A 27,568-nucleotide genomic window follows, 5' to 3' on the forward strand; every position below is an offset into this window, starting at 1 on the left:
TTTAATCTTGGCTAACACGGGTACATATGTAGGTTGATATGTATGCATTTAATGATCCACCCTCGTGTATATGTATGTATGTACTATTTCTTCTTCTGGCAACTCAGAGGCAGTTTTGCGAGACATTTGGATAAATCAAGCAATTGTACTCCTATCGGCTTGACAATTTATTTCCAATAACAGACATAGCTTCACCCGGCGGTCTGATGGGAAAGAGGATTTCCATTGTCCCCTTCCCAAGGCCAAGGCCCGCGAGCTACCTTCGAGGATTCTCTTAACCATTAATTGGGCATCGTTCGCCCCAGCCCCAAAAGGCACGAATATTGCGAGGCACGAGGCTATGTGGCGTCAGGTTCGTTGTTCCTCCTCCTTTTCGCCAGGGCCCTAGAAGTGGGGGAACACCAACACAATCAAAAGAGGAAAAATAAAACAAACGGAGATGATAATCATTACACTCATCCCATACATATGTACATATGTATGTACATAGCTTCCATGATAATGACGATGACGATGTGTGCTGGAGTGGGGCTTGTTCTGGGTGCTTCCGCTCCAGAGAATGAAATGGGGAGTGGGACGAGTGACGAGTGGCGAGGGGAGGAACCGCAGGCGGCAATGAGCATGGCATGAAATGGCGAGCCAATTCCAGTAACGAGATAAACGATACTGAAACGATTCCGGAACTAGTTTGGCTTTGAACCAATGTAGCTGTAATTGAACTAGTTTCCACTTGAGTGGGTCACGGAGCTAGATCAGCAAAGCAATAAATTGAACCTGCTTGAGGGCTACACGGCTCAGAAATAATTCGAGTCATATTTAATTGGTTACAGAAGCAGTTCCTCGGGCAGATTTATACGGACATACATATGTACATATTCGTATTTGATGGGGCACTGCACATTGAACAAGGGAATACGAACAGATACTACGGTAACCCACAGCGAACTTCCATTGGATACGGCAGTAATACAACCGAATGGATGCAACTCAAACGTTATCCAGAAAGTCCAGATCTATTAAAAACTAGTTGAGCACAATACAAATTAATTCGCTATTAAATTGGGCTGATCCGCGCACTGATAATTCCCTTTCATTTCCGACCACGATTCGTAAGGGAATCTCACCTTTGATGTTGAAACGTTTTTTTTTTGTTTTTTGTTCTTATTTTATTTTGTATTTTATTTTATGCTCTGCTCCGCTCTGCTCTGCTCTGGAATTTTCGCATGAAATTTGTACTATTTGTTTGGCTTTTATTTGTATATATTTTATGTATTTATGTATTTAGCGAGCAGAAATAAAAACACCACCAGAAGAGGGGAGGTGAGGAGAGAATTGAGCACAGATGCAAGCATTCATATGTACCTACATCCATCTGTACATAAGAGTATGTTGGCGATCTCGGGCAGAGGTTCCAGGTGAAATTTCAGCTGTTCCCCCTGGGACAAGGACAGACAAGAACATGTACGATAATTAATAGAATGTATGTCCAATCGGCTGACCAGAGGAGGAGGGCAACAGCAACAGCAACAGCAACAGCAATGCCGGACAATGCAGACAATGCGGACAACAACAGCGAATTATTAATAAGTGGGGAATGTGAACAATTCCAGGAATTGTTTGCACTCTGACCAGCTCCAAACTCTTCGAATATCACCAAGGTGCACCGCCGCCCCACCCACTCTGCCCTCCCTCCGTTCTTGCTCTTGCTGTTGTTGTTTTTGTTGTTGTTCTTGTCTCTTTTTTGATTGTTTTGTTTTTTGCGCCAAGTTTGCCGAAATTCAAGCCCGGCCAGAAGCGAGCTCGGTGCCGAACAAGAGCGTCTACACGAACACGCCGACAGACGGACGGACAAACAAGTACTACAATGTAAAGCGGAAAGGAGAGCCAGAACAGCCCTGAGGATCTCCGAACCCGAGCCGAGAGTGCAGTACAATTGTCGGGTTCTATGGCAAATGATACTCGTAAAGCCATTACACATTTATGCTTCGATTTGAGGGTGTTCCTCCCCCTCCCCCTCCCACTCCCACTCCCACTCCCACTCCCCTCTCTAATGCCCTACAAGGGTAATCCAGAAGAGCAGAGAAAGATGGACCAGCCGTCATTGCAAAGCATGTGTTCCAAGCTGTCGGTTCCCGGCTATGTCTGAGACCCTTGCGAGCTCTCCATTCGGGCAGTTCTCCATTTTGGGAGCAAGGGCCTGTTTCAGCCAGACGTGATGTGGCTGTCTGCAGTGGAAGAATTGCATCGTCGAAAGAACAATGTTAATATATTTTATTTTGAGTAAATGTTTATGAATTTCCCTTCAAATGGGGAGATGAATAGTAAATATAAGAAATCCATTTCATTTCATTTGGTGGTAGTGGAAGTGGAAGAGATATTCGCCTCTGAGCAGCCCTTGGCCTTCAGCCTGTAGCCTTTAATGCGATCATTGGTGGTGGTCATTGGCCTGGCCTCTGTGAGTCTTTTCATTCAAAGGTGCTGCTGATGTTGTCTTTATTGCCAGGGGGTGGTGAGCGCTGGAGTGAGGGCATTAACAAGTGCAAACACTTCCTTCCTGTCCACCACTTGCACAATTTAGCTGTATCATTGCTCACACATCGACTCAGAGCCCACATCCCACAGCGCAGACCCCAGACCCCAGACCCCAGCCCCAGACGTAGACTCATCTCGAGTCTTGAGTCTCTTTTTGCTGGTCCCCTGCGTCCCAGCGGCAGCATCCAGCATCCACATTATCATAATTATTTATCGTAAATCTTTCGCAGGCCAAGGAGAGAATTACTTCCTGCTTTTTGTGGCGGCGGCAGCTGCCGCGAACTGAAGATGCTGCTGCGATCGCTTGCCAGTGAGTCCCATCTCAGATTACAGCACTTGCCGTGCCGTTTGCCGCCTGCCGCCTGCCGCTTGCCACTTGCCACTTGCCGCTTTGCCGCTCTGTTGTTTTTCTGTTTTGCTGCTTTGCTGAACGCACTTGGGGGGCTTCGGCCGCCCCTCCCCCACTCGGCACCGCCCCGAAACACACACCAGATCCGATACGATCCGATCTGATCAGATCATGCCAGACCCAATGCGATTCTGCAATGTGTCTGCGCCCTGTCTGAGTCGTAAATAGTTTGTATTGTATAAGCAAGTGATTGCCGTACCCCGAACGAGTACATACAATGCATACACTTGATCTGCATCGATACAGGTATATCGCTGGGGTTATTATGATGAATAGTCCCTCCGGTTCATGGTTAGTGCTTAGGAGATTCCTCTTTTGGCTTTAAGAAGTATAAATGTGTTGGTCGAAGATGGTTTTTCTTGCTTGTCGCTGTTACGCCTACTCTGCTCACTGCAACGCTGCACCCCTGCCCATCCTCCCTGTAGATACATGGCTCCGTCGACTTACTTTTCATGACTCATCAAGAAACAGCAAGCAGCAGCAGCAGCAGCAGCAGCAGCAGCAGCAGCAGCAGCAGCAAGTTAAACTCAATTCCACACTGTTTATACAATATTTATAAGGGGATTATGTCATTTGACAAAGCGCAATTGTTTGCTCATTTACAGCACTCCGATATCGGCATTTGAATGAGCCCCAACACAACACAACACAACTCAACTCACAACTCAACTGAACGGCAGCTGCAGCTGCAACTGGAACTGGAACTGGAACGGTTAAGGGAAGTGCAACTGGCATGGGCCAAGAGCCAAGAGCCCACTGCCAAGTGCCAAGTGCAGCCATTGAATGCCAGCGGAAGTAGATGCAGATACAGATACAGATACAGATACAGATACAGTTATGGATATAGATAGAGATACTACATAGTACGGTGAATGCGGACTGTTGGTCTCCAGCTTCGAGCTGTGATGCCGTTCCCCTGAGCAAAAATTGCAATCTATAAAACATTACTTGCATTCTAGTATCTACATATGTACACATGTACATTTGCTGGCAAATGTAATCGCAATTGATTGTGTGTGCATATCGATTAAGAGTGATAAATGCGGTGGACGGGGACTCTTGTCTGGAAGACACGTCGCAGCGGTTTACGCAGAGTTAGAGGAGCGGAAACTATTTCGTTGGTAAAGAGAACGGATACACATAACAATAGTAGGTTTCAGCATCCTTCTCTGCGAGCTATCGATGACTCAACCAGGGAGCAGAGCAGGCCTTAGGGCCTTCCCTAGCCTGCCTCCACACAGACGATCTGTGTCTCATTCGACTACGAGTAATCGTTCTGAGTGCGGTGTGGCAGCTAATGAATGATGTGGTGTTGTTGCTGCTGCTGCTGTTGCATGTGTACTTTGGCCACAGTGTGATTGCGCAATGTGCGGCTTTTGGGGGTTTTGCGGCTTCTGCCCTATGATTATGCACAAATTGCTCATTAATATGATATGCGTATGCTGTGAGTGTGTATGTGTGTGTTTATCCGGGAGAATTAATTTCAGGCAACGTCATCATCATCGTATGAATCCGATATGCACAAGTTCAGTGAGCGAGAGTGAGAGAGTGCGGGAGTTCGAGACTGCGAGTGTCTGTGGCCGTGTCTGTGTCCGTGTCTGTGCCTGTGTGCACACACACATTGAGTGGACACATCGACTTTGCCACTGAACTGATTTAGATGGCGATTACTGCTTATTGTCGTCGCTGCAGACAGCTCACAGTCCTCAAATTCAGCAGCAGCAGCAGCAGCGGCAGCAGCAGCAGCGGCAATCATGATGAGACAATAAAACAATTTATAAATATTTAAAACAACTTACACCCGTTTCTTTGTCTCTCCATCTAAGTATTGTACATACATACATGCGTACATAGAGTCGTACAAATATATACATACATTACAATAAGTATAAGTATATGTACACATTGTATGCTCTAGAAAATATATTTGGCATACGAAGAAGTAGGCTTCGCAAGGAGAAGGCTCCCAGTGAAGAGCACACTGGCAATGGATGATGAAAGCCTGGATGGAAAGCCTGAAAAGACTTTCCCTGCATTCATCTGATGACTCTAGTCTACACTCTTTGGCATTACTCGAGAATGCCACACCAATGTGCAGAGAACTTTGCCATTCTGAACTGCTTGGGAATCCAGCAATCCCTTTAACCAACTCCCAAAACTTTGTAAATTCAAAATTAATGATTTTTCGACTAAGAAAAAGTCAAAAAAACATGTGAAGATATGCCAAGATATTCGAACAGCATTCGAACAGGGCTTATCGATGCTCATCTCTTAGACCTTGCTTGGGCTTATCAAGTACTGGCATGCGAGTGTATTTGTTAAAAATATGATTTCGTATTCAGTTGCACTCGAATGAGACTTGTAATGGCAGAGTCGGGCATCGATCGAACACTGCTTGTATTTTGTTTTTGCATTCTCTGGCGCGAGATTCGGCCGCGACCACCTCTTCGTCCGTGCGGCCTGGCACCGGTCTCTGAAAAATAAATCCCGGGGCAGTGGTGAGAATGGGAACAGTTGCGACCAAGGGCCAGGGTTTTTTTTGGCTGATACATGTAATACGTGTAATCACTTGCTAGTTCCTGACTAGTTCGGGCGTCTACGGCAGCAGAGAAAGCTAAGAACAAAAGGCAATGCAGCTGTTCAGACAGAGCTGAAGCCTCTCCACTCCTCCCTTCGAGCAAACTGCACTCAGAAGAGTGCAACAGTCGAAGGTTAGCTTTTACAAATATACATGCAGTACGTATATTGAGAAACATACCATGTGACGAACTGTGCAGTTTGGTTGGGTTGAGATCTGTTTATCTGCTGCAGAAAGAACCCTCCGTGCGGACAAATACGTGCTCGGAAAGGTTTCCCTAACAGCAGGGCATTCTTTCAGTCGCAACTATTGCACTCCTTGCCATGCTCTGCCTATTAATATTAATATTAACATTAATATTAATAAGGGCAGTAGCAATAAGTAGCTCTCTATAATTATACAGAAGCAGAGCAATTATGGAAGAAAACTGTGCAAACAATTGGAAATGGAAATGGAAATGAAACTGGAATTTGTAATTCGTTAGTTAAACAAACGGGAGACATTGCAGTTCCAGTTGTAGTTCCACTTCGAGTTCGATTTGTAATTGTAGCACTCGGGGTCGGAGACTGTACCTGGCGAACGTCTAAGTAGACCGCTGGCAGTGGCCCCCGTGAAGGAGGTTGGCCGGATAAACGAGGGAGGAAGCATTTTTATGAGGTGCCGCTCAGGTTCGATTTGATTTGATTAGATTTAATTTGTTTGGCTGATCGCCGCGATGATGGCTTTACGAGTATTCTCAACGGAAATGTTCTCGTGAGTCCATCAGTCGAATCATCATCGATAGTCATCAGTCCATAATGATAGGCAGAGCCATTAAACCTTTTAATAGTGCTAATCATTCCACCCCTGCTGAGACAATCATCAGTTCAATAAAGATGAAGATGGGAACTCCCTAGTACTCCCTATGCAGAGGAAGAGGATTGAAATGAAGCAACGAGTATGGGCATGTTATCTATTACGAGTAGAAAAATCTAATTTACACAAGGATTAAACAGGAAAGAGAAGAAATGATTCGTTCCTTTGTAGTTATTAAAGTGATGGCTCAAGCTGGAACAAAACAAACTTAAAAGATGATCCTTAAATCCTTAGATTGCGTTTGATTTGTTTCGCTCCACCCAACAGGTTCCCCGACAATCCCCCGCTAGTGCGTCCTTTTGCTAGAGGACCTTCCCCATGGCCCGTGCCTGACCCCCTGGCGTCCTTGACACCGACGGGGGGGGGGGGGGGGGGCCACAGTCCTGCCGCAGTCCTTTTGTGTAATAGATGGCCGGACTGGGGGAGTGGTAAGTGGAAATCGTTTGGGATGGCTGGTCGCTGGGGCATTAGACAGCCTGTTGTTGTTCATGTTCTTGCCACATTAAATGAAAATTGAATTGAAAAATTCATTTTTAAACATTTGCTTACATGACTTTGCAGGGCCAAAAGAAGGGTAGGTGGCGCTTGGGCGCTGTTGTGGGGTGCAATTGACGGTTGGCGGTTGGCGGTTGGCGGTTGGCGCTCATGAACTCTAGGCCCAAAGTCGAAAAGTTGAAAGACAAATAAACGGCGGCAAAGTGCAAATAGGCAACAAAAAAAAACAGCAGCGGCCGCGGCAACAACAATAAAAGACGCAGATCAACAAAAACCAACACAAACAAAAGAGCGCCAAATGTATGGTGGGGGTGGGGTGGGGTAGGAGGGAGGGGGGGATGCGTGGCTCAATGTTGGAATTAAAGCAGATCGAAATCGAAACGAAGGGAATGCCGAACTGGAAATACCCTAGGAATGAAGATGACGAGTTCCTGAACGCAGTGGCATTCTGCGAGTAGTCCATGAAGTTGCACGGCTGGAACGGAGGAGATCTTGAGATATTCTGATTAGGCACTACAACGGAAGATTAAACAGAAGAAGTCTATTATACAGTCCATGATGGAAACGCAACATATCCACACACTCGTGTTCATAGAAATACTAGAATACGAATTCGAAACATACCCCGTTCTTTTGGAAACATTCTCCACTTGGGACATACATATGTACATGTGTTGAACATCAATTACAGAACGTCTTGGAACTAGTATATTCGGATATTGATGTTGCTTTCAAGTAAGTTCCAATCAGCAATCGACACGACAGCACGAGTACGTTCCCTGTTCGTTGGGTTTTCTATTGCCCGGAGGTTTTTTTGCTAACATTTTTGCTTTTCGCGACATTGACGAGGCGCTAAAGAACATGGTAAACTCTGAAAAGTTCTCTCATGTTTCTGTATCTCAGATTTTGTGGCTGCTTTAATTTTCTGCCAATCTGCCAATTAGTGTTGTTGTACGCCTCCCCGCCCCAAAAGCCTTTAACAATACCGATTTATATAAACATATACGTACATATGTACATATGTAGGTATGTGTGTATTTCTCCCCTCTCCCCCCTCCCCCACCCTCTTCCTATCACTCTCACTCTCAGTCTGTAGTTTTTTCCCTCGCTTTTTGTTTATTTACATTTCGAATGCGAATTGTTATTGCTACCGTTTTGTATTCCATTCTTTTTGTATCTTTTTTTCGCTCTTTTTTGTTGTTGCTGTTGCTTGTGTGTGTGTGTGTGATTTGCTAGTGTGATTAACATTGAATTTGGGATTCAGCCGAGGCTGAAAGCTGACAGAAGGGCTGAAGGGGTACAGAAGTACAGGGGTGAAGGGGTGAAGGAAGGGCGGTCACTGCTGGTCAGTGACAGCTGCTCCAAAGTGTCTGTCACAGACAGTGGCAACAGAAGCCACCCAGTTGCAGTTCTTAATGATGCTTGGAGTTTCTTCTCAGATGCAGACAGCAACAGGAGACGGGGAATGGTTTGAGCAAAGGGGGGATGGGGTGGAGGGGCGGAGCGAAGCCACTGTAAACTGATATCCTTTGGCTGCTGTCGTCAAAGATGCTGAGAGCGACGCTCCTTGGGGGCAGTACTTCAAGAGAAGAGCAGGGAAACCCGAAAGACATCTTGAGTTTTCGTTTTACGAAATGCAGCCCTGATGCAGAGAGCATATGTACTCGTAGCAACTCGGTCCTGAAGCACCTCCGGCTCTGTGAACTCTGTATAAACGGACTCTGTGGACTATTAATCAGCAATTGATCGCAAAAAGTGGCTATGGATGCTCCGACTTTCGCAAATCGCAAGACTCTTACGACTTAAGACCGGTAGCTATGGAGCTTCCGATTCCAAAAATTGAGCGGAACAAAAATATAAACATAGTTACTTATGTATGCTTTAAGTTTATCAAATCTATTACTTCACTGAAATTAAGGTTGCATTCCCAGAGAAAAAGGCCCAGAAATTGTATTATTTATCTATGAATATTTGATTTAAATATATTTAATCTTTAAATTAAGTATATTTATATATGTACTATGGATTTTTGAATTGTTGCATCTGTTTTGGCTTTTTTGTCTTTTTTTATGGCTTTTTTGTGTAGCTTCTGGTGTATATTTGCATCTAAGTACCTATGTATCTGGTATCTAGTATCTGGTGTCCGGAGGAAGGGCCTAAGTGCTCGCATGCCTCGCTCTGTTTACTCTCCACGTTAGCGCCTCGAATTCGAATTGAATGCGAATGCTCGCCAGAGATTTTTTTCGGTCTAAAGGAGCTGGAGCTGGAGCTAGAGCTAGAGCTGCGGCTGGGGCTGGGGCCTCCCCCTGACCCACAAAAGTGCTCGCTTTTGCTTATTTGTAATTGATACTTGATCTGTTGGAGCATATAAAAGCCACTTTAGGCGTTGGCATTACGTCACCTTGAGTCAGCGTCACAGCCAGCAAGCGTCACAGCCAGCCACAGAGACAGAGACAGAGGGAGAGGGAGAGGGAGAGACAGCGACAGATACAGATACAGATACAGAGTCCAAGTCCAAGTCCGAGTCTGAGTCTGGGTCTGGGTCTGAGAACGGACTGGCAATAACTGGGGCCACAACGCACTCAGACTGCTCTCATAAACACCATTTTAGACTTATTTTTAATTCGAATATACCCGGGGCGGGCATATGCTATTATACTGTAAGATCTCTATAACGTTGCAAGCTTAGGGCACCCTCTAGAACGACCGTTTCTTCGTATGAAACGCAAAGCTATGGTTCTGTGACCGCTGCAATCCTTGCAGTATCGATTTTCCTGTGGAATTCTGGCTACGACCGAGTATCTTTGAATTCGAGACTAGCACTCAGGCGCTTGGCTAGGGCATATAAATGCGTTCTAAAATCTTCAAGCCATGCTATGTCCAAGTTCAAATCTCGATCATTCCTCGGCTGGTCAGCCCGGGAGAGCCGTAGTTCGTAAGCCGTGAGCAGGAGGGGGAGCGGGAGCGGGAGCGGCAGCGGCAGCTTCAGATCTCTCATCTGAGATTTGAGATCGCTCGCGACTGCGCGGCAGCCACAGTCGCATCGAGAGCGGAACAGCTGTTTTGATTTTGCCACTGGCTCCGCGCTTGGCGCTCTGGGCTTGGCTCCGGCTCAGAGCTCTGCGCTCTGCGCTCTTCACGCTTCGGAAATCTGCTCGAGAGATTTTTTTAACGACAAAAGTCTGAAAACTGAAACTGGTCTGGCTGCTGTCCCTGTCCCTGTCCCTGTCCCTGTCCCCTGTCCCCTGACCCACCGCCCCGCCCTATGTGTGTGCTCCGAGCTGAATATTGAATGTTGAATGTTAAAAAGAAAAACATACACTTTACGCGAGTAATTTAAAAATTGTATACAAAAGTTCAACTGCTGCTTCAACAATATTTTATTCATTTGAAGCCCTCGCTTTGCTCCCTGCTCCGCTTCTTCTACTGTTGTTGTTGGAGTTGTTTAATTAATCAGTTTTAATTTTAATTTTCCATAAATAAAGGCAGCAAATTGTTGGCCATTGTTCTGCTACGGCCTCTGCTGCTGCTGCTGCTGCTGTTGGCCCACAAGCGTAATGTCAGAATGGAATCTGCAATCTGGAATGGCCGACCAGCGAGAGACCGAGACCCTTCAAAGGAAACAAAACAGAGCCGAAACAAGTGCGGGGAAAACCTCAGAAAGTGAGTGGCATAATGGGGCACACCAGCATCAACTGCTGCCTTGCCCCATTGTTGTCGGTTTTCTGGTCGTACCCTGCAAAGGAGTTCCCAGCATGATGTCCCGCCGGGAAGCGGAGGTCTTTTCGGCCTTTCCGTGAGTCTTATGCGGTCTTGGTCCTGGGGAGGATCCATTGTAGTGCCGCTTGGGCATGTCCCTTCCCAGGTAAGAGGTATTCTTAATTCCATGCCTCCAAGCCTCCATGCCTCCATTCCTGACGAGGTAGCCGTTGGTTGCCGCCGGTCATTCGGTTGCTACTGGCCGGAGAGGCAAAGGCAGAGGCCCGCAGGAGCTGCAACAAATGTCCTGCAGTAATAAAGTGAAAAGCGTAACTCAAGGCAAGATGTGGCACGGGGCCGCCACTCTCTTGTGGGCAGAAGCAGGAAAACGAAGCCGAAGAAAGGGAATAGAAACGACTACTGCATGGAAATGAATTTGAATGAATGCATTCCCCACGAGCGGGGGGCTCAGCAGAGACCCGCAGAAAGTGCCCGAAGGGAGGACGAGACGAGGATTAGTCCGGGGCAGGGAACTTTTGCCCCATGCCTGCCCAAAGACGGGGCTTTGCTCCGGTACTAGCTTGTCTCGGGTCTTGGGGACTGCCTTGCGATCAAGGAGAACAGGAGCAGAGAAACATTCTCGTCAGACCTATCTATATCTATACTAAAGAAAAGCATCTCAATCGTTTATATATCATTGTATAAAGGTAAAGAAAGAATTTTGAAATTTCGAATTATGGAAGATATTCGTTCTTTTATTTTTTGTAAATTATATTTTTTTCCAAAATGTTCTGATGATGATATTTGTTATTCCTTATCGACCGCCAAGGGAAGGGGGAACCCTCTTGGTAAAGAAACAATTGGATCAAATGCGAATGACCGTGTTCTCAACATTGGGTTAAATATACAGTATTTTATGCACATTTTGTAGCACACTTTTCCTTTTTCCTGTTCTCCGTTTTTCCTTCTTGCCTTCTTGTCAAAGGGACTTCGGCTGCATTGCATCATTCTGAATAGTTTCCACTCGTCTATATTGCTTCTCTGAACCCTCCACTCCCGTCCGCACGCCCGCAAGCCCGCACGCCCCTCCAACCCCTCTGGCAGCACTGCCAGAGCGTCGAGCGTTTTGTTTGGTATTGAAATTCTAGACAAGATTGCGCTGAACTGCACCCACCCACCTTCCTCGGGGAATGCGCAAGGAACTGTGTGCAAGTATCTCGCAGACACATCGGTAGAATGCAATGCGCCAGCCACTGGGAAAGCGGTGTGGTGTGGGGTGGTGTGGTGGGGTCGGGACGGGACGGTAGTCAGTCTTGGCCCGTTATCACCGCAAAAAGAAGAAGTAATTTGGCCATAACGCAGTGCCCCAATCTTCTCTACCCCATTCCTCCTCCAACGAACCCAAAAACAAAGGAGAACGGAACAGCAGAGCTTTTTGGCTATTAACCCACTAAAGGCCAAGAACATCTGGCAGATACAATTTCGATATCGATGAGGAAGCTGCGTATCACATCAGGACCGCCACCCCCACCCCTACCGTTACCCCCCATCCCACCCCTGAGTCGGGGATTACTTACGCTTACGACTAGTTTATGCGGTGGGTCTGGCAGGAGGCTGGGGCTGGGGCTGGGGCTGGGGCTGGGGTTGGGGTTGGAATGGTAGTTAGCGACTGCAAAATAGCGTTCACATGTAGTGGAGAGGGTTCGACTGTTTGCTATTCTACACCGTAGGTTCAACAAAGGTTATAATTGAGATAAACGCACAGTACTATAATTGGGATTTGGTAAAAGGTCCTACTTACACGGGTTACATGCTTTATACACATGTGTAAATGTATTTGTATGTTGAGTAAAAGATGCGTTTGATGGTTCCGGCCCAATCTCAATCTGTATCCCAGATGTGTCTTTTATACCTACATACATACATTCTTTCCATAGGTTTTCAGTTAAAATTTCTTTAAGCCGTAGTTCTCTACGGAAGTAAAGATTCTACTACTGGGGCTTTTGAACCCATTCTTTCCCGTGCAATGCACAGTTCCACAACCCTGGCCCCTGCCTCAAAAGTCCCCGTGGAAATCCCCGTGCAATTTAAAAGGTATCATTGGCGGGTGGTTGGGCGACCGTGTGAGGCGAGAGCCAGATGCAGGGGCAGGTTAGGGAGTTGTTTGTGGGTTGGCTTTTGCAAATCTTTCGTGCACCTTTTGCACAGAAACTGGAGGAGAGTGAGCGAGAACGATCTTCAACAACTACAAAGAGAGAGGGAGAGAGCAGCACCACAGAGCGACACAAGCGAAGGGCCGGCCTGCCCAGGAATACATATGTATAATGAGGTGAGGCCTGGCCTCACCTACGTGCTCGCTCTAAAATGCAATCGATTTATGATACTCGGAGGCTATCAAGATGAGGCCGCTCTCTGGGACAGCCCTACCTTATGGCTAGTATACCTTGGGACTACCTGCCTGCCGGAGATCATTCACTGCTGTTGTTCTCTGCCTCTCTGGCGCTCTCCCTCTGTCGCTGGCCCTTGCTGTCTGTCTTTCTCTCTCTCGCGCACTCCTTTAGCCGGCGTCGTTCGAGAAGATCACTCTTGCAGTTTTCTGTATCTCGACGTCGCTACTCTGGTTCTTCGTTTTGCATTTGTATTGGTAGTGATTTGTAATGGTATTTCGTATTTTGTCGAATGTAGAATGCAGATTGCCAGAATGCCAGAATGCCAGAATTCCAGAATACCAGAATGAATTCGGTGAGAGATCTGTGAGTAGAACGTATAACTTACCTTTGAGTACGAGACCATTGTATCTTCTATCTTTCTTGTGTATGTACTATGTATCTCTGCTACTGCCAAGCCAATCACCAATCAAAGCACAAAAAAAAGGTCACACAACAAAAAAGAATAACATCACACACGCAGACACACACGCACAACAGTTCTCACAATACAATTACAACAGAAACAACAGCAACAAAACAACAACACAAAAAGAGAGTAAAAACTATTATAGTATTATATTTTTTGAAACACGTTTTCCTATGGCAGAAGGCCTGTGGTTGTTGAGGGGCTGAAGTGGGGGGAATTGCAAAGATTTAAACACGACACACACAGACGCACACACATACACGTTGCACTAGTTGCTGCTGCGCTGCCGCTGCCGCTGCCACTGGCGCGTCGTCGCCGCCGCCGAAATCAAAAGTCAACGTCAACGTACTATTATTGGTGCTAGAGGTTCTTATCGCGCGCTGCTGCACGTTCCGTTGGGAGTGAGTGGTTTTTGCTGTTGCTGTTTTTGTCTGCAGTTTTTGGATTTTTGTAGAGTTTTCCGGTCGCTCGCCCGAAACGTCCGCCACCCGCGACTTTACCGTTCGAAACAAAACAACCGTTTGACGTTCGAAAACGCTGCGCATAGGGATGTTGGGTATATCAAATATTTTAATATTTTTTTGTCGATAATATACTTGTAGGTGATATTTTGTTTTGGCGAGAATATCAATATGGATATTTTTGTGGGATATCAACGTAATTTTCTGAATTCAGAAAAAAAATCGACATGTTGTTTCATTCAGTTGGTTGCAGTGCAAATGGGGCGGCAAGGCCGATTCAAATACGCCCGCCTGCTAATGTTGCTGGTCCTTAAAAATGTTGTCCGTACACATGTGGCTAGAAAACATATGTTGCTGAGAAGAAAAAAAGGTATGGACAACCAGTAAAACGTCTCAGAAAATATAACATACTGAAGCCTACGCTCACCCTTTTTCTCAACATGCTGTGAATTTTGTGAAAATTTACAAAAATCATGGTGAGGTGAGGTTTGTATAGCATGCCGTTTGAGTTTGTGTCGAGGTTCGCTCTAGTTCGATCAAACCAAAGAGAGCTTTTACGCTCTCAGACTCAGATGTGCGTTTCGTCGCGAGTGTATGTTGCTGGAAAATCCAGAATCATGCCTTTGAGATAATTAAGAGCCCGAGACCTGTGTAAGATTTAAAAGTGCGCGGGCGGCAAGGCCGTTTCAAATACACCCAGTAGTTGGAAACATGCTGGTAGTAAATTTACTGCGCAACATACAGTTGGTTGTTCATGAAGCTTCCAACCAACGAAGCTCTCACAAGACTCACTTTTGAGTTTCAAGTATGAGCTGGACAGAATCGTCTCAAACACGTTCGCTGGCGAACAAAACACAACATTTTCGTTTGCCGAATGCAAGAGCATTGGTTCGGACTCAGTTCGGTTTTTGATGGATGGTTGCAACCTGCTGATTCCCCCCGATCGAACCAATCTAAAGGAAGTTTATGTGAGTTAAAGAATGATTGGGAAAGAGAGAAAGAGGGATAGAAAAAGTGTGACAAGAGAGGAGATTACTGGGAAGATAGCACAGCCTGTATCATATCCCTATATATTTTGGGACCCTGAGCACGAATCCTAGGTCAGATTTGTTCCACTCGTCAAGTTTTTTTTCTAACCTTAAAGTTCATCGGATTTGCTTGAGACTCGTTGCTCGGGGGTTTTTGGGGTCGCTGATTACGAATTTCAGTTTTCCTGTTTCGAGATGTATCAAGCTCTTTTCTCTTCAAAACATCTATTTGAAGGAAGAAAATATAGATTTAGATGTAGCAATGTCGGAGAGTTATTCGTTTTAAGTGAATAAATTTTTGAAAACTTACTGCAAATTCGTAATTATTGAGCACGAAAACTCCCGATTGACGAATTTCACGCGAATCTGATGAGTTATTAAGTAAGTTTCCGCTATTTTTCGGCCATATATAGTTAGGGAAAGTAAAACCGAGATGATGGTAAGAGATGATGAATCAAAGTGGGCACAGAGTAAATTAAAGGGATTTGATAATAGAGAAGCTTTTGTGATGGTATGGATCAATCGGTGGTCAGGCTTCTTGAATTTGGAAACCCTAAGCAGCGAGCATCAATGTGCCGGTTCATGTGGGGGCGATGGGAGCAGTGGGGAGCCGTAGTAGCGGAAATAATTGGATAAAAAAAGCGGAATACAGAAGATAAAGATTGTATAATAGAAGAATGGAGTCATTGGGAGAGTTTGATTCGGAATTAACAAGGAATAACTAGGAAAATTGACTAACTCAGAGCTCTATAGGCCAGGAATATACAGACTATACAGAATATACTTTCCCCCGTTGTTGTCTTTCCTCGTAGTTTTGAATATGTCATGACGTAATGACGGGGAATGGGAGTAGTATGAGCGGGATTGTTATATTAGACATATGGATTTAAGGAATATAGGAGACATCGGAGCGAACACATCGGAGTGAGATTTCGAATCTTTTTCCATTAAAAATACAATAGCTCAGGCACTTGTTGCAGGCTCAGTAAATGCCCGAGTACATATATACATATGTATGTATGTATGAGTATGTACACCACTCAATCGACCATCTCCCGTGAGCTGGATATTCTCTGGGCGCATGCGAGCCTTTCGCTGTTTTCCCTCTCATTAGCGAACAAAGCCAGTAGAAGCCACCAAATTAACAATACAAATAATTATGAAAGAAAAACAGAATATCAAAAGAATACAAGTTAATTATTTTTCGGAATTTAACTCGATTTCCGTTTGGTGGTCGGCAACGGAAACGGAAATGGAAACTGGAATGGGCAGGGCAGGGCTGTGTGGGCTGGACTGTCGATGTCGCAGTCCATTCCCGTCGATACGAAAATGTCACCGAAACCGAATCTCATTAGCGGACTGTCCGGAATCAACAGCCACCGCCTGTACGTGAGCCCTGCTGCTGACTGGGATTATGGTTATGATAACACTTGGGACTGAAAAGCGCCCCAAATGTACATACATAAATAATTATATGTACATATATGTGTGTACATCTCCTCCTAATTAGCGGGCTTTCGCCAGTTGTTCCGATCAGAGCACAACATCAGGCAACAAATCAACAAAATCTAATTGAATTCTGACCAGTAACGAGGGACTACGTCGATACATACATATGTATGTACATATTTATGTATGCATGTTTCTATGCATACATTATTTTGATATCGGTATATATTTGGGCATGGAGACACAGCTTCATATATACTATACACATGTAAATAGACCTATGTTTGTATGTATATAATCGATATTCGAAGGTTCCACGTGTAGGTTGGACGACAGGTCCTATTACGTGTGTAGATTAAATGGAACTGTCCTTTCATTGGAATACGTTTCCATCAAATTTTGCTCTTGACTAAGGCATCACCAAAGTCTTATTACTGTTGGGCCATGCATAAAATGTACATACATATTACATCAAATATAAATAAATACAGAAATAAAGGATTTAGCTCTGTGACCTTTGATCTGTAAGTAAGACCGAACCGTAGAAAATATGCGAGAGTAGCGCAACTACGATGGACTTCTGTCCATCCAAAACATGAGCACCCACTCATGGCAGGCATTGAATTTCCTTCCTTCCCATCTACCAGATGTCCATTTATCAGGGTTTGCCCTCATCCCCAACCTGGTGTCTTATAAATCTCCGAGGCTGTCGAATTAAGCGCCCGCTAGCCCGGACCCGCTCTCTGTGGACCCGGACCAGGGCCGAGCCAACATATTGCTACCCATAATTCCTGGAAACTTTGCCATCCTGTCAATTAGACGCAGTCAACAGTTGCAGTTGGCCCGGGGACTATCCGTGTCCCACTCCCAGTTCCATTCCCAGTCCCTTATCCATTATCCAGCTTTAGCAACAGCAACGGTCTATGGCTCCGACTGCTCTTCAGTAGTTTTCCCTCAACTTCCTGTCGCTGGGCAAACTCATTTCGCAGCAAATTAAAAAAAAAGTGTGAAGTGTGGCAGTTGCAGTGCGGCTGTGTCTGTGTTGTGTCTATGTTTGTGGGGCAGGCATCTCTGTTCTCTGTTCCATGGGCGGGGTCAAATCGAAGGGCATTTAGAGGCCGGCACGGACGGACGATGCACAGAATCTGCTCTGTCCAACACCCTCCGTAGCTTCATCTGCAATCCAATCTCCCTTTGCCATAAATAATTTAGAAAATAAAGGCCCGACATCTGAAATACGAGATGGGGACTCGAAAGGGACTCTCCGGTCATTTAAGCCGTGTCCTTGGGCATACGCATGCCCATACCTAGTCGGCTCCAGCCATAGCCATCCTCGCCCAACTCTGGCAAATGAAAAATGCAGTCAACTTAATTACAGCTCCACCCAATCCACAATCCACAATTCGAAATCCTTCTGGCAAAGCCCCAACCCCTACCATCTCTCCATCTGCATTCCCATCGCCAAGAGCAGCCCGTGGAGGAGCATCAACAAGTTCGGCATCCGTTTTCATTTTCAGGCCCAGCAGCGGCAGCAGCAGCACCTTGAAAGCGGGTGGCGAGTGTGGGGTGGCCACAACGGGAATGGGGGGAGGGACACGTGTTGCATCTTGCATTACAGCTGGTGGCAGCGGCAATGACTAATTGGTGCTTGTTAGCTGGACTCCGAGCACTGGTGAAACCGAAGCGTGTAATTGCGGAAAATTGGGTGCCAAAGCCAAGGCAGGACATGCTGTGACATTGTCCTTGTACAGCGGCATTTGATTTCTGACTCTGTGAAATTTAACGCCCTGAACGCGCAGAAGGGAGGCCCGGCTGCTGGTGCATTGCTGCACAGCCCCCTTTCTGGCTTTGCCCCAAAATCTCACATTTCACTTAGATCTGAAGGATTGGATGGGAACCCATAAGAGAAAATGATTGCCGCTTGCTCTAGGTAAAACTTAAATCCCTACAATCCTGATAGAGGCTGGACCTAACCATTAAGCTGACTCTTTTTGGATACGTCGTTAAGATCCGGCGTAGGACCACTCCACTATCCGAAAAGTGATTATTCGGAATTGGGAAACATCACCTTAAACTATGTCTCCTGGTTCCATCCAGAGATCGGGCTCTGGTCGTCTAAGTAGGCTCGACAGGATTGACAGATGTTGAGTCTCCTTTAACATCCTTTAATATCACGACTCTTGCTGCTCCTCTCATAGTAATTGCATTTATTTGATGACCTACCACCACCTACCGTCTGCCACCACCCTCCACCCACTCCCTAAGGGTCCTGTTGACATGCATTTTGTTACGTTGTTAGCAGCACTTGCAGCTGGATCTGCTTGCAGAACAGAATGTATTCTAATTAGGGAGCTAAAGCCAGCTCTCCTGACATGCGAGACAGCGGATGAATGGTCCTGTCCTAGCCACTGTGCCACTCACGGTTGCTGGGCACTGCCAGTGGGAGTGGTAGCGTCTCAGCTACCCCATCAATTGGCATCATGCAGCTTATTTATTTACGACGCACTTGCGCTCTCTACTGCAACACTGGATGTGGATGTGGAGGTGAACATGTGTGTCCCGTCCTGTCCTATCGGTACCGTAACAGGGTGGGGCTCCAGTCTTTCTCCAGTCCTAACAGTGTACCAGTTTGATTTCTCCTGCCAGTTTCCGTCTATTGCTGACCTCTTCTAGTGTGTCTGCCTCTTACTGTCCGTTATTATCCCCTTTTGTTATTCTTATTTCCATATACAGACACTCGAACTGTCCATTCCCCGCCTTCGCCCATTCCTGTTCATTCTTATTCACTTGTATCTTTCTTTCTGTCTGTCTGTCTCTCTGCCTTTCTTGACTTTCGTCCCTAATAGAAGTCTGCGCCTGTCCGTTGCCGACATTGTCTTTCCATTTACCTGTAGGTGCCGATCCGTTCTAGTCCGCTCTTTATGTCCTGCACATAACTTTGGCTTTCTGGAGCTCCAAAAATGTGCGTAAGGTTATCGGGTCCGGTGGAGCTATAGATGGCTTGAGGGGTTATTTGGGTGGCTGGATGGGTGGTTGGGTTGGTTTGGTAAAGATGTGTCCTGGAGGTGCTCGAGTACACGTTTATGCATTTTATGACAGCATTGGGTTCGTCATAAACTCACAGAAATGGGGGCATGCTCCAGCCAGGGCTTCTTTGAGAGCTCTTGTCTCGCCCCAGAAGTTTTCCTCCTCTTCCCTGCCATCCTCAGGGCACGGAGTGGAGTGTTGAAATATTTAGGAGAATAATGAATTTGCCCAATAAATATTACATATTACGCAAAAAAGGTCACACAAACGTACACTCGCGAATGTACATCAGTATGTACTCCATGGATTTTCATATCCATGGATTTCTGGCGTTTGGCCAACGTGGCGTATGCGTACTCTCCTGCCTTGCAGCATTCGGCGAAAAGTATGCTATGAATTTTGAAAATTCTTGGCTCAGCCACCCGCCACGCCACCCCCGAGCGCTCTGACGCGCTGTAATTACGGGATACGCCCCTCGACCGCCCACTTCTCGCACTGCAGTGCACTGGGAGGAAAGCCACAGAGCCACAGAGCCACAGAGCCACAGAGCCTGAAGGCATGTCGGGCAAAGGCGTGCTAGTGGTAAGTAACGGGCGGGACTGGTCTCGTTTTATCCAAATGAGTAAAATTCCATTCCATATACGTATGTATGCCCGTAGACATGTATCGCACTCTCTCTGCCTCTATTTCTAACACTGGGTGGCACTAGGGGTGGAAGAGGGAAAGGGAGATCACGAGAGCCGAGTTCTTTAACGAGCAGTTCCTTCGAATAGCTCAAGTGCCCAATCGGAAGTAGTTTCCCAAGATGCTGTAACACGATACACAACCGATATAAAACCGCATGGTACGGATATAATAATAAACCGATATGATCCTCATACGGCCATTTGATAGATATGGTCGTTCTTTGTGGCTCTGCGTTTGCAGTTTACTTGTGCATGCCACAGATCTTCACTGTGGGCGGTAGTGGGTGGAAGTACACTTGTAAAAATGTGATATCAAGCGCTCATCGAGACGGATGCACAGAATTGGCTTTATTGACTCGGCTATTGATGCCGATCAAGAGCATACTATATGGAAATATGTACTTCATGGGGTCGGAAACGCTTCCTTCTGACTGTTACACTCATCTACCTGTTACTTCATCCACCCCAAAACTAATACTACGAGTAAGTATATTCCTATACTTTTTGAGAAGCGGGTATAAAGAGGTATTCACACGCCCAAATTTGCATAAAGGACATGCAGTCCGATGGTTTTCTATGCATCAACAATAATGCTGTATGTCACGGCCATGTTCCTCATTTTTCATTCGACCCAAAGTTGTTTGCCCTTTTCGAGCCATAACTAATTTGTCATTTGTCGAGTACCAAAGTCATGCTTTTCCAGTGTCACTCATTTATTCATTTACTCCATTTAGCAACGCAACATTTCTATCCAATTGATTGTCCATTCCACCTAAGGGTTTCATGTTTAACTAAAAGCTGTTTCTTGTGTTGTTTCACTTTTGAACGGGGCTCGACTGCATTAATTATAGGTACTTTTTCAACCGTTTTTCTATTCTCTTGCTATAAGTAAATATCCAAGTTCTTCTTGCCACCAGGATGGCCAAAAGAAGGCCCAAAAGGAGGAGGCTCAGCCAAGGAGGGACCTGGCAAGCCAGGATGGACAAATATGCAATTCCAAGTATTTTCCCCGGGCTCCCCAGAAAAATATTCGAAATCGTTTTCATACCTTCAAGCTATATTTATTTCGAAGGATATTCGGTATCCGCATCATATTACATTTGCATTACTCGTAAGTCTGTGCCATTTCGTCATTTCCCTCAAGTGGATTCTGTGCACAGATCCCGAATTACGCCCAAACCGTACCACCACTCCATCAAGCCCAGAGGCAGGCCCTTCAAGAGGATTCCCCTTGAACAGCCACAATCCTTGAAATACATATATTCGAATGAACCTCAGCCTAGAGAGAATCACCTGGAGTCTATCTGTATCTTATATACACACTGTATTACACACACACATACACACAGATATGTATTTGAATGAGTTGCCAATGATTTCATTGCTTTGATTTGCTCTCTCTCTCTCTCTCTCTCTCTCTCTGTCGGAGAAGGCCAGAGCCAAAAATCACTTAAAGTTCTGGACCCAAAATGGCCAAAAGCCAAGGGCAGTCCAAGGAACACAATAAGGTCAAGGCAGTACGGCGCCACCTTGCCACCTTGCCCCCTTGCCCCCTAAACCCCTAGCCCCAGCTCTCGTCATGCGTGTGCGTGGCCAAAAGGCAAAACGTTTCTTTAATTTCCTGCCTCGAAATTAATGCCAATCATTTGTTTCGCCTTGTCCGAGCCCCTAGCCCGAACCAGAACTAGGCCCTTTCGCAGTTCCAGGCCAGAGACAGAGATTGTCGCTACCTCCACCTGATCGTTCGCCCGAGCCCCATTGTTCGCCATCCTGGCTCTTGCTATGATGTATTGCGGGTTTGTTTGGGCCACCTGCTGTCTGGGTCTTTCCATCGGCCGGACAGTGAAAACAATTAACCTGCGGCCTTCATTAGCATGAAAAATTCAGCGCCAATCGGCCCCAAAATGAACGCAATTCCAACTCCTTCCAGCCGGGTTGTGTCGGGTTTTTTTGCAGCTCCCCCAATGACAAAGCCATTGAATAGGTCCGGGTACGTAGCCGTAGGTTTAGTGGCGGTAGAGGGCGATGGAGGGACAAGTCTGGGGCTACAGACAGTACTGGGACCACCCTTACGAGTAAGTGTGTATGGCTCGCCCTTAATGGAACAAACGATGGACATGCCGTTCAACATGTAATATGGACACCACAGTGCTACTCCTCCTCTTCCTACTCCTTCTTCTTCTTGCTTTCAAAGCCTACGAGTACTGACGCCCCCTCCAATTTCCATATGCTGTGTTGTTGAGTGACTGAGCATTTGATTGTCCAGAGAGAGAGAGAGAGAGAGAGAGAGAGCGGTGGAAGCCGATAGAGATACGAGTACAGGTAGGCATTTTGTCCTACCTTGTCGAAAGTATAAATATAAAAGTACCAGTTCTGGCTAACAAATATAAGAAGGAATGGGAAATGCTCATTTGCGGAGAGAAAAACCCCTGGGGCTTATCGATAGCAACTTAATCTTTCTAGATCTAATTCTATTTACAACAATTTTGTATCAATAGCATCAATAGCCGAGTCGATATAGTCATGTCTGTCTGTCCGGCTGCCTTTTTTGACGCCTAGCCCTCAGAGACCATAACCAAATGTTGTATCCAGACGCTTGTGATACTGTTAAAAGTGTATAAAAGCAACCCGAAAACGCAGAATCATGGAAAATTATTTTATTTGCCAGATTGCCGAGTTTTGATTAGATCTAATAATATTATAGCCAGAATTAACAACTCAATGTGCACTGGCTATGATACCCCTTCCACGCTCTTACTCTTTGAGAGAACAAGAGCGTTCTCTCAAACACTCTTCCTCGTACAATGTGCAACACACATACCATACTGACTGAGTATCGGGTATAAGTGCTCCTGCTCGCTATTATTATATGTATATGTAGTTAGTAGACATTCAAAATTAAAGAACTTAAAATATTTTAAATAATACGTTATTTTATGAGGATCTATGCGAGAGGAGAGCCACGACCATGGTTGCGCCTGTGGCCAGGTATCTGCCATGGGATGCATGGGGTCTCAACAATTTTTCTCGATTCCACCTGGTACAATTAATTGCCACAAATGACTGGAAACGATCTCCAGATATGAAAGAACTAGAAGTACTAATATTACAGAAATTATATGAAAAAGAATGATGAATTGTCGTTAGAAAAGAGAGAAATGTCGAAGTCCTGTGATTGATTCATAATTGCATTCTTCTAAGTGTTTTCATTGCTGTGGTTTTTCCCTCTCAAGCGCAGATTTCCCGAACATCGAACATTGAAGGCAATCCATGGGATACGTAACGGGTGGGAATGGGGGATTTGGCTGGGAAACAAATGAATTTTGAAATCCAATTGGAACGTATCACACGTACACATAAAAAACGCACACAGCCACAACAGGCACACACATACACGCAACAAAACGAAGGGGAAAAAGCGAAAAACAGCGGAAGGGTAGATAAAAACTGGAACAAATCCAAGAGCAGTCCGCAAAACTTTCGTTAGCATTGAAAGAGGAGCGAAGAGCAGGGGAGCAGGACATTGCCGCATGCTGCAAGTTCAAGGTCAGCAGCGGGCAGCGCCGTGGGGTGGCCAGACGAGAACTACTGCGCTCCACGAACATTGTTATTGTAGCAACCGCAACGACAGCACCACCACCAGCATCAGCACCAGCACCAGTGGCAGCAACAAGAGAACGCAAACACTAACAGCAGCATCGAAAGCAATTTGGAGGAATTCTGTGGCAGAGGGGGAGACAGACACAGAGAAAGAGTGAGAGAGGGGAATGGAGCAGGAGCTGAGGACAGCGGGAAGTCGACTGGGCTGGGCTGGGCTATGGGCTGACTCTCGTTGGTCTATTCCTCCCGCTTTCTCGTAGACTCAGTCAAAAACAAATATCTAGAGTCATTTTTTGACCTACTACACTCGCAGTTGGCTCGGATTTAAAATCAGAGAAATATATCATATAGGAGTGATGGACCTCCAAGGGTATATACTCGTAAAGCCTACGGCCTTGGGGTTAGGCTTTCTTTTTTCCAGTTTTTCCAGCTTTCGGTGGATGTGTTCATTTTTCTACAAGAGCAGGGGTCTTATGGGGAGAGGGGAGCGAAGTAAACGGACGGACAGCCGCTATAATGAAGCCCAAAACTGAAACGGAAATGTGCCCGAGCCAGTGGCAGGGGGTTACTGGAATGTACATATATGACAGCCGGACAACGAATTGCTGGTGTATGAGTGTCCCTCAAAGTTGAGCTAATAAATGTGTTCGTACATATGTGCTTCAGACTGGAAGACAATGGACAAGGAGAGGCAGTGACTAGACTAGAGCTAGAGCGGGAGAGGAAGCTGGCAATCAAATTAACTCCAAAGCAACACATAAAGAGCCAAGTGTTTGATGTCCTTTGTCCACGGTGCCTGACCCGAACAAAGGTGGAGAGCGAGTAGCCAAAAGTTCGGGTCCGAGAGTTTCCCAAATGCGAATATCATTCACGTTTATGCGGGGGCGAAGATCTAGAATATGCCGAGATAATGTGCATAGCTGGGATGTCCATTCATCTGGGCAGAGAAAATGATAGCAATACCAATACTACCAAATTGATTCAAAGTTTTTAAGCCCATCTTTGATTCTCCAAATTAGCACCAAACACAAAACACAAAAAGTTCATGAAGATCATTGGGTGGGTCATCACGATACAATCTCACGATCTCTGACCTTATGCTACATACCTTATAAACCGTAAGTTGTGCTATGTAAGCAGCAACGGGCACGTACTTACATATGTACTCCCTCGTATTTCCAGGGCCTGCGTCGTACTTTATAACAGCCGGCCCAGGGGTACCCACAGACACTACCCCAGTCCTAAGAGTATACCACACCCATCCTTCCCCAAAGCTCCATCAACTTTCGCGCTTCCTCTCCTCTGGCAGGAAAACATGCAACCAGCCGCAGAAAGAGAAAGATAGAGAGAGAGAGTTGTCTGGGAACATCTCCCTCTCCCACTACCATCCCACCCCCCCTGTGTGCCCCCTGGTCAGTGTCTGTTGCTTGTCATTTGCAGCTTCATATTTCTTCATTGCCATAATGGAGTCTGGATACAGCGGACAGTCAAACGAAAATAAAGAAAAGAGCGGAAACACGTAGATTATTCGCAGCAAAGAATTAATATTAACACGATGTACGAGGCCATCGGTTGAGTGAATAAGAAAAACCTGAAGGAACGAGTAGCTTTGGGGGCCGAAGACTTACAGGTTACAGGGTACACTAATCTGACTACTCTTATCTCATAACAGCTCCTTCCAAACACCTCAACCGATTGTGTTCCTTTTTTTATATATCGTAGAAGTACGAATACGTCGGAAGGTAGTTTTCACCCACCATTTTTAAATTGGGATTTTAGTATATTTGTATGAACAGACGCAACAAGACCTGCTAAAAAGTAGAGCAGAAAGAGCAGGAAGACGAATCTAACAAGATAATGAAAATGTGCGTGTGAGCAACAAACGGTGCGCGATTGAGACTCACAGAGAAAAGGGCGGACAACGCCAAGAAGAACAGCGAGCATTTACATCCTTCGTCTTGGTTTCGGGTGCCAGCCAGATATTCAATATTCTGCTCATGCGAAAGTGCTAATTGGTGCTATGGACAACGAATGTCAACTGAATGTCTCAACTCTCATACAATACACATATGCTTTTAAATGATATTTTTCGGAGCAACAGTAATAGCTCACAATACTGCGGAAAATGGTCAAAAATTCAAGGACCACAGTCCTCCAAAGTGGGCGCATACATTTTTACAAACATTCGGCGGGGCGCTGATACGCCTTTCAGGTGATTTCAGACAAACATTTCCCATCATTCCACGTTCAGCGTACACCGATGATATAAAAACAAGATCCATCGGCACAAACATTTTCGAAGCAATTGTTAGAAACAGATGATAGAGAAGTTGCTTTCTGGGAGAACCTTGGATGCACAAAATGGCCCACCGATTTCTTCACAATTGCTTATTCGCAAAATGCTTTCATTGAACGCGTATTCACAGATGTGCAAACACAATGCATAAATCATTCGTGGCTGGCAGCAAAAAATGTGGACGTCAACGAATAAGTTAACAATTTCCAGATACAGCAGTTGCTGTCCGGCAAATTGGTATCATACAAATCGATCTTTGGAGCCAGCCGCGATGCGAATAAAGCTGTTAACTCACTGGATTTGCCAGGCTGGCCATGTGGTGCCTTCTATGACTGAAAGTTGTATCAATGGCTATTTCAGTTCGAATTTTGAACCCAACACGGCTGTGCAATGAAGCGCGGTTGGCGATGGAAAACATTATCGAAGCCACCATTCGGAGTGGCAAAATCAGAAGCGGAAATGTTTTGCTAGATTTTCCAAAAGACGTGCCAATTAAATAAAAACACGTTCAATTTCCCATTAACTTGGCATTCGTAATGAAAATAAATAAATCGAAAGGCCAACGATGTCAGTTTGCGGACTAGATTTGGAAACACTATGTTTTTCAGACTTGGCTACAGACGGATTGACATATTGTATTGTACACTCAATTGCTCTCAGAAAATAAATATTAGCACATAATTTAAATGGCAGAAAATCGTTTGCCGAGTCAGCTAGTTTGTTTATAAAATTGATGACCAGGACTAATCCTGCATTACAATTAATAGGTAGAGGCCAGAGGCCTTCAGAAGGATTGATCAGCATCAATGGCCAAGTCCGTCCATCCGTCCATCCGCCCTATCTGAATCCTAGTTCTCGGAGACTATAAGAGCTAGAGTAAACGGATTTCGGATAATCCAATTTGTATCTCCTCAAATCGCTGCATTCTGTAGAACGTGAAATACGTAGAATCTTAAAAAATTTTCTGGTTGCGATCTCTCTCCACCGCAATAGCGCTATAATGAGAGTCGCTTAAGTCCAAGTTGGCACCCCGTGGCCGGTCTGCGCTCTAACAGTCACATACTCGAAAGTTGGCAGTACCCTTGAGTAATAAAATAACTATTGCATAGTTTGTTGGATAATTGGGACACGGGGCACGGGATCACTGGGGAAGCATTGGTAATGGTATCACTCATCACTCGTCTGATGAAAGTGAGAATGAAGTGGAACGGACAATTTGTGACAGCAAGTGGGCAGAAGAATACTTGCAGTACGGGCACAACTTTGTCAGAAAGTGTACAGCAGCAGAGAATAAAGTTTTGCGACAAACTTGTAGGACGAACAATGGACCCAGGCAACAGGAGGTCATCTTTAACACAGTTCCACGCACCTCATCAGCCAAGTGGGCAGCACCAAGACATAAATGAACCCTTCCTAAGTGAATTGCCGGGATGTCAACGTCCTTCCTCAGGGTCCGGCATCGACACAAGGACAAATAGAGAGCTTTATCAAGGCTTAAATACGCTCCACTATCGCCTCTTATCTTTGGATTTGTGGCGGGCACTGGGGTAGGCCTTTTGGGCAAGGATTTGGACAGAAATGAACTGGATTGTGGATT

The 27,568-nt window shown here is 45.6% G+C and overlaps 1 protein-coding gene across 2 annotated transcripts in view; it reads right to left on the reverse strand.

Annotated features, from left to right (window-relative positions):
* Window positions 1-14,158, reverse strand: part of LOC108162824 (adenylate cyclase type 9) — a 49,582-nt gene extending 35,424 nt beyond the window's left edge. Inside the window, exon 1 of one of the 2 annotated variants that reach the window (XM_017297754.2) lies at window positions 13,344-14,158. The gene's annotated coding sequence lies outside the window, so the exon portion shown is untranslated. The remainder of the gene's footprint in view (window positions 1-13,343) is intronic. The other variant, XM_017297771.2, reaches the window with a different exon arrangement.
* Window positions 14,159-27,568: the final 13,410 nt, after the last annotated feature.

Source organism: Drosophila miranda, chromosome XL (assembly GCF_003369915.1).
Source record: "Drosophila miranda strain MSH22 chromosome XL, D.miranda_PacBio2.1, whole genome shotgun sequence".
In the NCBI taxonomy this organism is placed as follows: Eukaryota; Metazoa; Arthropoda; class Insecta; order Diptera; family Drosophilidae; genus Drosophila; species Drosophila miranda.